Below are 12,670 nucleotides of genomic sequence, written 5' to 3'. Positions count from 1 at the left end.
GTTTTTTTGTGTTTTTAGTAGAGACGCGGTTTCACCATGTTGGCCAGGTTGATCTCGAACTCTTGACCTCAGGTGATCCACCCCCTCCCAAAGTGCTGGGATTACAGGCGTGTGCCACTGGGCCTGGCCCTGTTTAGATATTTTAAAATAATCTTTTAATTCTGAGTAGAATAGTATTTGTATAATAGTTGTGAGTTGAAGGCAAATACTTTTAAAAAGTTCAGTTCTTTTCTTTTCAAAATGTAAGTCATAAAAATGCATGATTCTCCCTGAGGAGCCAGCTTGGCATCAGACTCTGGAGCCAGATAACCTGGGTTTATTTCCTGTTCCACCACTTTCTGCTGGGTGAACCCAGGCAAGTTACTCGACTTGTCTAGGTGTCAGTTTTCTCATCTAGTAAATGGGAATAATACTATTATAGGTTTCTAGGGTGGTTTGACTAAGTTCAAACACAGTGTTATCTCCTACTCTTCTCAACAGGTTCCTAAAGGTTTGCGTTTCTATTGCTTTACCACGTCAATGGCATTTATAATGTTCTGCAATATCCCTCACTGAGTGGTTTTTCTATGAGTATTTCTGTGTTTCTTCCCCAACTGGTTTATGATGATGGTAATCATACTGGCCACCACTTTTGATGGAGTATTATAATACATATTCTACATGTATTATAAAATGTAATTCTCATTGCCCTTTATGAGGTATGCATTTTCACTATTTTCTTTTTATAAATTTAGTAACTAAAGGTTGTAGAGGTTAAGTAACTTGCTTAAGGTCCTAAAATTGCTAAATGTGGAACTTGGAACTAAATTCTGGTCTGCTTTTGTAAATTCCTTTAACGAAGGGACTTTTATGCTTTTTAGATCTCTTTACAGATTTCGGCACAGTTCCTTGAACATAGTAGATCCGAAGTTTTTTGTTTTTTTAAATGAATGAAGGTAGAAGTGATCCTGTGGATAATAGAACTTTTTTTTTTCCAAATAAGAAAACCAACAATATTGCTTTTTAATGACATGAAATTATGAGTCTTAGAGTTTTGTTCCGCTTCCATACTACATCTAAGAGAATGATGAGTTTGTAATTATTTGTGTATGAAACTGTATTTTGTGTGAAACAAATGTAGAGACCCTGTATTTGAGACTGATTTGAGAAAACCTGGATTAGCATTATGTTGGTAACCATTGAAACAATTTTAATTTAAATAAAGGATTCAACTAATTCTGGATCTGTTTTTAGACATTTGTTTAACAGATAATTATTGTGCATATACCTTGTGCAAAGCCCTTTGCAGGGGATTAAGGGTTTAAGGATGAATATGATGGTTTCTGTATGTAAGAAGATTTTATCCAATATCATGAGTTTCCTATGCCCTGATGCTAATGACGCCTACATATCATTAACCCAGCCCCCATCCTTGCCTTCATTATTCAGCTCTGTGTTGGATACTTCCACATGGATATCTCATAGGCCTCCAAAGTGAATTTATTATCTCATCCCCAGCACCCACTATGCCTCATTATATATTACATTCTTGTACGTGTTAAATATTCCACCTCTGTTGGTAACATCACTATCTAACCATTCAAACCACTGTCCAAACTTCCACCGCAAAACAAACAAACAAACAAAGCAGAAATAATCTTTGATTCCTTTTTCTCCCTAACTCTGTACATTTAGCCATTCACTAATCCTGATAATTTTTCCCCCTAATTATTATTAAGACCTGTGAAGGATTTCAGACTTTTCTTACTTGCAAATGAACTTGCCTGCCACAGTTCCATGGATGCCGGCAAAACAGGATTCCTGGGTTAGGGACAAAGGACTTTATTAGTCATAGCAATAGCAGTAGCCAGAGTATCGACATATTCATTCACTGTTTCTCTAAGACCCAACTTGCATAGGATGTCATGAAGAGAGCCGGGTGACATCCATACATACAGTACATTGTGTTACAAGAGAGGAACTCTGAACTTAGGGAACCCAAATCTTTTATATTGGGCAGTAAAGATGCTTTACCTTTGCTCCAGAAGGAGATCATTTCTTCCAAGGCTGTTCTCCATATAAACATCTTTGAAAAGATAGTCTGGAACCAAGGGCAGCCAATGCTTTGCTCACAAGATGTGCAGAAACCTAAGGGACTCATGGAGAATGTCTCCCAGCATATATATCTTGCATCTGTTCTCTCTGCTCCTTCTTTTTTTTTTTTTAATTGAATGTCCCTTACTGCTCCTGCTTCCAGGAGTAGCAGTGACCAGGGGAATAGGGAGAGGAACCAGCCGGCAAGGAAGGGGTCATCTCCACAGCATTCCATTTATACACAGAACTAAACAGACAAGCACAGAGTCACTATTGCAGTTAGAAGCTGGCAGCGTGGGAAGGGGGAGGAACAGATGGGGAGTGGGGGTGTTGCTAAAAAAAATACAGGCCCCCCAACAACTGGGGTGCCTGGTGGGAATTTGGTCTGCTTCAACCCAAAAGGAATCAGAAGATGAAAAGCAGTTTGGGAAGGCCAGAACCATCAGGGATGGAGGGAGGAGGAAAATCCAGAGGGTGAGGGGTGTGTTTGGCAACTGGGGTGAAGGGATTGCCCTCCCCTGGCTGGGATTCCCCCCAGCCCAACTGGTCTGGCAGGAAGGGGCCAGCCTGCAATCCCTGAGGGCAGGTATAGGGCTGCTAGATGCTCCAGGCAGGGTGCCAGAGGGGCTCACAAAGGCTTGCCCTCCAGGGAGATGATGGCACTGCCCCCAGCTTCTCTGCCAGGGTGCAGTGGTTCTTGACCTCCTCATAGAAGTTTGCTTGTAATTCATGTTTGATCCCTGTCAGCTTCTTCTTGACTGCATCCTTGAAGCTGACATGGATCATTTTGCTCTTAAGGCGCACAGACTCAGGGGCCCAGAAGATAAACACCAGGTCCTCCTTCTTGCTCTCCTTGGTCTTGTAGGTTGAGTCATAGAGGATGTGGTGGCAGTCCTTATCTGGCAGCATCTTGACAAAGGTAGCCTAGGGGTCATCCACGGTCTGGCCCACATCGCCCACCAGGATCTCCTTGCCCTCCTCCAGGATGGTGTTCTTCTTGCCCTCACTCAGGCAGAAGAGCACCACCTTCTTGTGCTTCTTCACCTCCTCCGGCATTGAAGACTTAGGCACCTTCATGTGGTTGAACACCTTGACGACACCATTGGACACAGCCACACCAGAGACCACATTTCTGAAAGTGGAAAGGAGAGGGGGTGGAGAGCCGTAGAAGCTCCAGCGCTGCAGCCGCTGCTGGGACCTGACTGCCCTCTGCTCCTTCTTTGCACCATTAGATCAGGCACACTGCCTATAGGAAGATTGTGACAACTTTTTAGCTGATTTCCCTAACTCAAGGTGGGGCCCTCTTCATACTCAGTCCCCCACACCTTGCTGAAGTAGCCTCCTGAGACACAAATCTGACTCTTTCCTGCTTAAAGCCATTTACTGCCTGCCCATTATCTATAGGAAAAGCCCAAGCTCCTTAGCATGACACCAAAGGGATTTTCAGACCAGCCGTTGCTGATCCCCCCAGCCTCAGGGGGGAGCATATCAGAGTGATTATCTCCCTTACTGCCCCGGTGACTTAACCTTTGTGGCCTCCTTTCCTCATTGCTAAATTAGGATGATAAAACTTACCTCATGGGTTGGTGAGAATTAATCAGCTCACACATGAGTAGCCTTCAGTAAATGTTGGCTGTTAGGGTTGTGTCTCTCCACTCTCTGCCTCACACTTTAAGATCTGGCTACATGGTTTTCTGCTCACTCTGTGTCCCTTTTCACCATGGTTAGTGCCTTTATTGCTGCGACCCACCCTTCTTGCAATGTCTTCCAATCCCTATTGCCTGGGTTCACGCTGGTTAGACATATCCTCTTCCTTCTCTTGGATGTTCCATGCACGTATTGGCCATTGACCTATAAATATCTACTAATAAGTCAGTTTCTGCTGCTAGATTCTCAAATTTATGGCGCTGGTTTCATTTATCTTTGTGTTGCTAGCACATGGCATGTGTTGAGAAAAATGGTGAATGAATACCTGAAAGAACAAAAGGAATTCACAGTCTCCTAGGGTGTTTGGGGTCTAGGGATGAAAAGTGGAAGGCAGCTAAGTAGCTTAATAATAACAGGTGAGAGAATCTGGGTAAAGCTGGGACTGAGGTGAAAATTAGGCTCTATAGGAGTCCAGTGTAGGGAGTTTGCTTGTTGAATGTGGTGCATGTGGTGAGGAAGCCTGTTTAAAGTTATCTCCTCAGTGACATAAAGCAGCCCCTTCTAGGCAATCTTAATTACTCCCTTCCCTGAAAGAATCTATTGCAAATGGAAGGTCATGCAATCTGTCTTCTTGTAAGATCTGTTCCTCAGAATACAATGAATTCTCTGTTACCTGGAAGAGTGGGTAGAAAGGATCTTCTTTTTAATTAAATTGTCTCTGCAGCAGAAAGTGACTTTATCCCGCCTTTTGAAGTCTCCCGGTTCTCCTTGGCCTGGCTCAAATCACTGTTCTTGAATTTATTGTTATACTAGTGCACCCTGCATTGTGAGTTATAATTTAGTGTGAGCATATCTAATTCCCTAATGAGATGGAGACTCTTTGGGAATTTATGGTTTTTTTTCCCCTGAAATGTTTAATGTCATGCTTTTGCATTAAGAAGGCCTTCTACATATATTTATAGACTGGCTGAGTTTTTCCATATATGTGTTAAGAACTTTCACATAATTATAACACAGCCTGAATTTCAGAATGCCAATGATCTTCTCCAGGGCTTCAGCTTCCTGAAGGAACAGTTACTCAGCACCTATTATTAAATGTGTAATGTGCCATTTTTATTAACTTTGAAATAAAAACTGAAATATTTGGAAAATGTTGATAAATGAACAAACAAGCTCTGAAATAACCCTATGGTAGTGATAACTGCTATTATAATAGTATTTGGAGTATGTGTCTATAGTCCTTCTTCCTTGGCTTTGTGTTTTTGCTTCTCTTTCTCTTTCAATGAATGGGGTCATCTTTTATCACTCATCTGGCAATCTGCTTTCTTCCCCTTCACATCAATAGATATTTATTAAAAGTGATGATGCTGGAGAATTTCTTTTAGTTCCTGTTTCAACCCTTGACCCACTGTTTTGCCTTGTTTGCCACTACCTGTCTTTCCTTCATTTCCGTTTGTCTCTCTGGATTGACTCACTATTGTGTTCTGATCTCTGATACCTGCATGCATCTTCATAGTACGTTCCAAATTTTGGGAGTGTCTGCTGTGCCCCAGATACTTGCGTGTGTTTTACGTGCTTTAAAAATCTGTTTTCGGATAGACTGGATACTTGTAGTCTCCATTTCACAGATGAGGAATTTGGTGTAGAGATTTAATTTATAAAAGATCATGAAGCTTAGGTGGAGCCTGAACCTATGTTTTTATACTCAGCACCCCCTCTAGTATGTGAAACTGCCACCTTTAGCTTCAAACTCCTCCTGGAATACTGGTTTTTGGGTGTTATGTCTAATCAGCTTTCAGCTCTACAGTATTCCTTGAAGGGCACCGCAACCCACACCCCTGGGCCAGCATAGTGAATTTTATATTTTTTATTTGAGAGAGAGAGATATAGAGATAGAATATGTATGTCTGTGTGTGTTTGTGTGTGTGTCTGAGGAATCAGCTGTGGCTCTTGCTTTCACTCCTCATGGTGAGGAGGTGGGCTGCCTCTCACATCTGTTTTCAGCCCCCGTTCCTCAATACCAGAATTATTTTCTGTTAACTCAATGCACCTTTTCTTTGTAATTCATGTCGATTTTCCTCCAGCCACCTGCACGGTCTCTGGCTTGCTCTCAGGCTGTGAGTAAGTTCTTTGTGTACTTGCTGTTTTTGATAACCTCAGCCCAAGATTTAATGTCAAGGTGGGGGCCCTATAAAAGATGCCATGAATCATCCTGTCTTTGTTTGAAGATTTCCGTGTTGGCAAGTGGGCAGATAGAAGTAGCTGTAGGTTTCCCAACCAGATGTACTGGTAGCTGGGATGGGGGCATTCGGCTGAAGTACATTCCTATCATTATTTGGCAAAGAAAGAGCCACTGAGATTAAGAGCATAATCCTTGCTTGTGATCTGGCTTCATTGACGGAATCACAGAGCCTCCATGTTGTAAAGGGCCTTAAAATCATCTGCAACTGCACGACTTGATACTTGAGGAAACTGAGGCAATAGATAAAGGAAGTGATGTAAAGTTATAGAATGCCAAGGCTTCAAGGGACTTTTGACATGACCTAACTCTGCGCTCTTATTTTATGGGGAAGGATAATGAGGCCTCGAGAAGCTCACTAACACTCCTAATGTGGCACAGTGAGTCCCTTCCGAGCAAGGACTTTACTGAATATAGGCCCAGGACAGGGGCCCTACAGGTGAAGGCACTAAGGGGGATCGGTAGGATGTGGCTGGTTCCAAGAGCTCCCTGCTGTCTCCTCCGGGCTGGCTTCCTTGGGCCTCTGTTGAATGATCAGTCCGGTGTTCTTGCCTCTGTCCCCACAAACCTCCGGAGGTCTTCTTCCACCTGACAGATGGTGACTGTCTTCTTCAGAGTGATAGGAGTGAGGGAACCAGTGAGGGGAAATCGGGAAACAAGAAGCCAGGGAGAGGAGCAAGGTGTTGGGGTGGTACGTGCTGGCTTCGTGCCTTGGTGTTGTGGGTTTCTAGAGGGTTTTAACTTTGTAGTAAAGACAGGACTTGTGGGAATTCTTTCTGTGGTGGAAGAGGAGTGTTCTCCACAGCCTTCACAAAGCATTCCCTGCAAGAACTACTTGTCCTTCACAACCTAGTTCCATCATAGCAGTTCAGTCTTCTGCCGTTTCTTCTAGTACCAGCCTATGGATTGGGTAAGGAGAAAGATCAGGTTAGTAAAGAGATCTTTCTGGTCTCTCCAGTAATAAATCTCCTTGGACAAGGGCCAGGGAGATTCATCTCCCAGAGACTCCTGTGCTCTAGGTGGTGGTAGAGGCGTCCTGCCAGAAGGATCTGAAGCAGAGGACGTGGATGGTGCCATGCTGGCGTCTCTGTGCGTCTGGCAGCGCAACAAAGGACTTCTGTCTGCCCTGCGAGGCTGGGTCGGTAAAACCCACTTCAATTGAAAGCGACCACACTTTAGCCAACTTGATAATTAAAATTCTAATATGTGAATTAAAGAAAACAAGGGGCTCTGTTCCTGCCATTTTAAAATACAGCTGCAGTGATTCCACTATTTTTTTTCCTTTGACAGAGCTGTGGTTTTCCTACACACCTTTGTTTGAGGCTTTGATTCAGTTATACTCCCTCAGTTAATAGGTCCCTGGTGTCTACTCATCGGTTAGATGGTGTGTGGTGATGATTCTTCTGTGATGTAGAGAATCAAAGATTGTGTCTTCAAGTTACATGAGGTGGCTAAGTGACATCTCATCAAGAGCAGAGGTAACAACAAAACTCACAGAAAAGGTGCTTCCTGAGCTCCCTTTTTGTTTCCCTAGTGATTAAAAACAATAAAGGCCAAATCAAAGAGAAAACTTAAGAGCCAATACAGCCGATACCTGGACTTATGGATTGATTTATTTCCGTGAACACTCTGGGAAAATGCCCACTTGTCGCTCTGTTATTAATAAAGAGGTCACTTTATCATTAGGCCTTTGAATCTGCATTTAATGGTGAAAGCCAGATGGTTATAATTTCTGACTTAGTGTGGCCACCTTATTAATAAAAAAGGACTGATGGAAAGGAAAAGGCGTCTTCATTTTTAACTCCAGAAGCATAACACAAATGCTTTCCAGTCTTTCTTTGTGTGGAAAGCAGACCGAGTGACTGCAATAAGATCCTGTTACACATTTGAAAAAAGACTTTTGCAGAGTGGAGGTAACTCGGTTTGAATCCTTCTTTTGTTAAACTTTAAAAGGACACTATAAACATATGCTCCTTTCCTTGAAGAAGGTATTTTGAAGGAAGCTTCAGGATTATATTTAAAAGTAAATTAACATTTTAAAAACATAAGGAAACTGAAAAACACCTAATTTATTTCAGATAGTGGAGGCCTGTGATACTTCCTAAAATTATTCTTTTTACTTAAACTACTATAAACTGCTTTTTCGGATTTAATTACTAGGCTTAGATGAATGTGCCATGTATCTTATTCTGGTTCTTTTTATGTTCACTTGGAATTTTTAAAAAGTCAATAATGGCAAAAATGCCTGGTAGTGGATTTCTGCTTGATTTCATCCAGCCTGTATATTCCCCTATACTGGTCAGGAATTTGAAATCATGGTTATCATCCTGGCAATTTTTTGTCCCCAAAGGGACAAACCTATGTTTGTGAAGACAGAATGATTTAGAATCTTAATGTACCCAGTAAACTGAGTGAACAGAGCAGAAAAATGCTGGGAATTATTCACATAGGCTCAGAAGAGCTCTTTAATTCACTCAGATACTTAAAGACTTATTTATATGTCAGGCTATTGGCAGCATCCTGGGACCTGTTATGGCAATGAACTCCTGGTCTTAGGTGACAAGAATGGGATGAGTGTGCTGCGCCTTGACTCTGAGATAAAGAAAAAAGATGGAATTTTAAGGATCTTAAAGTCTTTAAAGGTTTCTTTGCCTACTTGTTTTCAATCTTTGTTTAATTAATGATGCCTTTCAGGAGAGCTGTCCATGGGCCCACATTTAGAAGTGGTTTAAATTTCAAATTACTAACGGTAATTGTTTTTTTCTATTTTCATTAACCAAAGGCATGTATAACAACCCATTCAGTTCATTTGTTCATTGATTTGTTCATTTATTCTTCAGTATTTAGCTTGTATTTACTTTTGGCTTGGCACCATGGCATGCACAGGATTACAGAGGAGTTTGTGATGGCTAGCCTTGTTTAAAATGCCTAAAATAGGGCCAGGAGCAATGGCTAACACCTGTAATCCCAGCATTTTGGGAGGCCGAGGCTGTAGGATCACTTGAGCCCAGGAGTTTGAGACCAGCCTTGGCAACATAAGTATCTCATCAAGAGCAGAGGTAACGACATTTCTACAAAAGATAAAAGAAGTTAGTCGGGTGTGGTGGTATGCACCTGTGGTCCCAGGTACTCCAGAGGCTGAGGTGGGAAGATCATACTTGAGCCCAGGAGGTCAAGGCTGCAGTGAGCAGTGATGATGTCCCACACTCCAGCCTGAGTGACAGAGTGAGACCCTGTCTCAAAATAAATAAATAAATAAATAAATAAATAAATAAAAATAAATAAAATGCTCCAAAACAGTGGATGGATTTTTGTTTTTTTCTCACATCTCAGATTCCTGGATGTCTAGACCAATCCTTAGCTAAGCCATCATGCTTTTCTTTTTCTTTCTATTTTTAAACTTTGAAATATTTTAGGTATACAGAAAAACAAAAGTGACAAAACCCATTTCAGATTCAAATAATTTTTATGTTTCAGATTTTTAAAATAAATAAAACATTATAGACATGGCAAAAGCTCCCAGTGTACCCCTCTTAAATCCTGTCTCTTTTCTTCTCCAGAGATAATCTTTCTACTAAATGTGATGTCTTTTCATTCCCATGCATGTTTTTATATTTTTGCTCTCTGTGCATAAATGCACTAATAGTGCTACTAAAAATAGTGCTTTGCCTGTTTTTAAATTGTATATAAATGGGAACTTACTGTACCTGTCATACATCTTGCTATTTCACTCAGTGTTATGTTTTTGATATTAACCTTGTGAAATTAGGAATTGCATGTTGATCTAAGAAGTTATTTTAGTTGCTGTGCAATAAGTATGCTATTGGATGACCATTTCACAATTAATATACCCATTCTCCTGTCTTCATTTTTTGTGTATTATAAATAATGCTGCCATGAAAAGTTTCACTTGTGTTTCTGTAAAAATGTGGGAAGTTTTTCTATGCTAAATACTTAGGCATAGAATAGAGTATGCATGTCTTCGGCTTTCCTAGGTGTTGGGGAATTGCTCTCCAAGGGCCTTATGCCAGTGTGAACTCCTTCCTTCAGTGTATGAGTTCCTGTTGCTCTTTACCTTTTCCAGTACTTCCTTGGTATTGGAAGTATTTTCAGATTTTGCTTATTCAACAAATATGATATAAACTATCATAGTTTGAATGTATAAAGATATGTCAGTTGAGTAAAGATGTTAGAGCAAAGACTGGAGATTTTTTACCCCCTTTTTCCTCCTGTTCTAGCTATATTATAGGGCAAGTTTGAGTTTCCGGTTGTATAGAATTATCTTCAGCAAAGCCTATTTTGGCCCAAATTAGTTTCCTGTACATCCATTTTACACAGAATGCATTATGTGCCTTTCTAAGGAATCGAAGAGATGAAGTCCAAACTCATAGAAACTATGTTGGGGGTACATAGCAGGAGATACTAGGGCCCAATTTACAGTGGATGCATTGCACTGGCCAGGGAATTCATGGACCTTGCTCTAGCAAAGATTGCTGCCTGTGTGGCTTTTTGGGTTTTAATGTTAACAAAGTGAGAGATTGCATTAGTCATTCCTTCTTCAAGTGCAGATTTTCTTTTCTGCTTTCAAACTTCCATGCTTCTAAGTGGCATTCTCCCTTGGTACTTTAAAATGTCTTAAAAATCACTAATACTCATTTGGTATTGAGAACAGAGGAACTTAATGCAGGAGCCACCACTAAGTGAAGAGTAGTTAAAAATGCTAAAAAGTCACCTTCAAAATTCTAATCTAAGTTAAAATTGTGTAAAAAAAGACAATCATCATTCATGCATAAAGATGACAGGGAAAAATAACAATGAATAGACTGTGGGTGATTATTCCCCTCACTGCCCTATTTTTCTGTTTTCCAAAGCTTTTTTAATGGTCATGGAGTAACATTCCAGAAATAAAATAATAAGCATATGTGAACAATTATAAGCTCATTTGGTAGGGAAAAAATGCGATTTACACAAAACATGTGCTGGGCAAAGGGGAGAACACCTGTATATGAAAAATGATTTGTAACGATTTTGTAAATAATCCCTATAATCCTTCCTTGGGTTAAGATTGGTGGATGATAAGTGTTTTTCTTTCGGTTTTGCTATTGGAAAGATCCAGGGAAGATGGAAGACAACTAGACTGGCATCTCACCTGAGAGCAGTGACAGCAGGTGGCAGAACAACTCAAGCTTCTCTCATTGGGTTTTAAGACCAAAAGAAAAGGCAAAAAGCAGAAGAACTAAAGAGATTTTATTCATTAGGTCACATAGATATTCCTATTCCAAAGGCCTATAACAAATCCGTAAGAGTGGAAGTAATCATAATGCCTACCATATATTAAGCATTAAATATAAATATATTATATATATATATATATATTCATATATATATATATATATTTTTTTTTTTTCTGAATTCTGGAATAGCTGTGAGATGTAGGAATAACTGTACTGACTGATAGGGGAGAGATCAGGTAGGTTAAGAAACTTGCTCTATGTGCAGAGCTCATCAGTGGTACTGCGTGGACTGAGCCGCCATCTGCTTCACTCTGCTGGGGCATGCGTGTGTGTATTCCCTTCCCCTGGCAAACACTTCCTTTTGTAGAACTGAAAGCAGCCCCCTGCAACTTTTCCATATATTTATTCTCATCCTGCCCTCCTGAGCCCCCAGCCTTAGAAGTCTGCTCCCTCTTTCACACAACAGCCCTTCCTATCTTCAAAGAGGGCTATCGTGTCCGTTTCCCCACTTTTCCCCTCCCAGTCTGTCATCTTGGAAAAGCTCAGAGAGGTGTTTTTCTTCACAGATGCCTTGAGAAATTTCATGGTTTTTAGACTCATGCTGAGTTTGTCCAGATGTGCCAATATTTGTCTTATATGATATAAATTAATTGTCCAGAAGAGGAAGAAACCTTTGTAGGCACTTACTAATGCAAACCAGTTCCTTTGAGTATTGATGGAAGGAAAAACACTAAAAAATGAAACAGATCATTTACACTGGGAGAGTTTACTTGTTGAATTCACATTCTACTTTTAGGACAAATCTGTAGCATGGCTGTTCAGTCTTACCACATGCATTAACCATGGGAAGCCCAGGATGACGTTGGTAAAGCCCTGCTTTTCTGTAAGGACTTTATACAGGTGGAGGAAGTATGATACTCTTACATTTTATTACCAGGTTCTTTGGCCCAGGGTTTACAGCATAAGGTAGCAAATAATTTATCTCCACTCAGATTTGGAAGAGTAACTGTTATTATTATAAGTAAGGTTTAAACTTATGGACAGGTACACACTCTTTCAGGAGAGTTTTAAGACTAAGATGTATCATTATCAGTACCTGGCACAAATATATGATCTGAGTTTTATTAGAGAATCATAATGGAAAAGATGTCTTATATGGTTTAACCTCAAGATATTAACATGATTGCACCTGCCTCCCGCCCCCAGCATCATAGTCTCCAACTGCGGCAACAGCTGTTGCTAATGTTTTTTGAACTCTTGTGGTATGTGTGGTGATGTACTTTATATCAGCTGGCCCAGTCTCAAAACTTGGGAAAGCACTGCACATACCATAGTAAGTACTATTGTTAGCCTCATTTTATAGGTGAAAAAAACAGAGAGATTAAGTATGCTACCTAAGATCATATATAGGTTGGGTATTTCTAATCTGAGAATACAAAATCTGAAATGTACCAAAATCTGAAACGTTTTGCATGCC

At 40.6% G+C, this 12,670-nt stretch overlaps 1 protein-coding gene and 1 pseudogene across 1 annotated transcript in view; one reads left to right on the top strand and one right to left on the bottom strand.

Annotated features, from left to right (window-relative positions):
- Positions 1-12,670, top strand: part of ROR1 (receptor tyrosine kinase like orphan receptor 1) — a 403,384-nt gene that overhangs the window by 65,621 nt on the left and 325,093 nt on the right. The window lies entirely within an intron of this gene.
- On the bottom strand, positions 2,697-7,036 carry LOC116564129 (annotated as a pseudogene).

The sequence above is a fragment of the Sapajus apella genome, unplaced genomic scaffold (assembly GCF_009761245.1).
Source record: "Sapajus apella isolate SASKATOON/1434 unplaced genomic scaffold, GSC_monkey_1.0 scaffold36, whole genome shotgun sequence".
NCBI classification, from domain to species: Eukaryota; Metazoa; Chordata; class Mammalia; order Primates; family Cebidae; genus Sapajus; species Sapajus apella.
The sequence above is the reverse complement of the archived record's forward strand: the minus strand, read 5'-3'. Positions and strand labels throughout refer to the sequence as shown.